General features: G+C 47.0%; 1 protein-coding gene across 1 annotated transcript in view; it reads right to left on the bottom strand.

The window, feature by feature from the left end:
• Nucleotides 1–219, bottom strand: part of SCNN1A (sodium channel epithelial 1 subunit alpha) — a 191,677-nt gene extending 191,458 nt beyond the window's left edge. Inside the window, exon 1 of the mRNA XM_072129606.1 lies at nucleotides 62–219. The gene's annotated coding sequence lies outside the window, so the exon portion shown is untranslated. The remainder of the gene's footprint in view (nucleotides 1–61) is intronic.
• Between the last annotated feature and the right edge of the window lie 1,408 nt (nucleotides 220–1,627).

Genomic DNA, 1,627 nt, shown 5'->3' on the forward strand with positions numbered 1-1,627 from the left:
CTTTAATAAAATGAGACACCTAAGGAATAGTATTCGGATATTTACATGAAAAGTCACCAACCTGAGCTCCTTGTCCTAGGGACTGTACTCCGGGTGAATATACTCAGGACCGATGTCCGGCTTCTCCCCTGGCGCCTCCAGCACCAGCTGCTTGCAGTCTCTCCGGATCCCTCCTCACCTCTTGGCTCTCTCTCTCTTGCTCCCGTCCCTCCCCTATCGTTCACCTGGACCAGGTAGAGTGTGAACCGGTTTTTTTCCAGTTGTATCTGGCAGCCTCTCAGTCCCTCCTCCTGCTGCTTCACTCACATCCTATAATAAGGAAGAGCTTCATGTGGTCCCTTCCACCTCATTTACAGATACTCAGGACCTCATCTAACAAGGCACAGACATTTTTACTGATATAGCAGAGCCGTATTTGATACAAACCACATGATTTTGTGATATCTTAAAGGGTTTATTCCTCTCCAGGATCAATGACATATCCATAGGACGTAACCTAAGTAATTGATAGGTGCAGGTCTCACTACATCTGACAATGGAGTCTATTGACCTCCTTCCAATGTACTTCTTGAATGGAACATTTCTAGGACTGACTGCTTACCCCTAATTAAGGTCAATGGGTTAGTGCCAAAGAGACCCAAAAATTCTTTAAAACAAAAAACGAAGGGTGCTCATTCAGAACTGGAACTGACTGAGATAGAATTTCTTGCTTTGGAGGTTCTGCTTTCTATATGCTGTGAATAGTTTTCAATTGAACCTGTGTAATTCCTACTTTTCCCTGCGGGGGTGCTGCAGGTGCAAGCCATGGATTAAAGGAATGTTCAATAAAAAAGTGACCATAAAAAACAAGTGCTTCAGATTCAGTGACTAAGGATGCCACGCATGGATCTTGATTGGTGACATGATTAATAGATCCTCCTGCCAGGCAGCATTCCCCAGTCCTGTGCAGATGACTCGCCTCCCCAACGGGTAATGATCATATGGGTATGAGGGCCTTCCTGCCACATGGCGGAGATAAACTGGCTGGTCCAGGCTGGATTCACATCACGTTTCAAGTATACACCCAGCGTAAAGTTCCCGATGTACATACTGAACATTTCCATTGACATATAGTCAGACGGACGCATGGTGGTTGCCTCTGTCTGACCACTTTATGTCGTATCTGGTGAAAAAGACAGGAAAGCAAGCTGCATCCCTCCTGCTGAGTGGCGCATGCGCATGTTCAGCGGCGAGAATAGAAGCCTATGGGGAGCAGCGTATTGCGTCCATCCCCGAGTCTCGCTAAGCTGTTACCTCCGGTTTCCTTCCACACTCCAAAACATACAGGTAGGATGATTACAGCCCCATGGGGACAAGGACTGATCTGATTACTGGAGCGCGGCCATCAATCAGCTTTAATGGGCATGCGCCACAATTATGTCAGTTTGATAAATGTGCCCCACTGTCTATGGGCACAGAGTATCAGGGGGTGTTTAATGAGCCCCTGGCTGCGTACGGTCAGATGACACAGATGAGGTTGTATCACTGTATACCAGCACTACCTGCTCTGTGATCGGTTTTTCGGCACTGCATTGCGTACTGAGGGTCAGACCTGGATATCTCTAGATAAGATCTGAGGATTTGAGTC

This window comes from Engystomops pustulosus, chromosome 11, assembly GCF_040894005.1.
Source record: "Engystomops pustulosus chromosome 11, aEngPut4.maternal, whole genome shotgun sequence".
Lineage (NCBI taxonomy): Eukaryota > Metazoa > Chordata > Amphibia > Anura > Leptodactylidae > Engystomops > Engystomops pustulosus.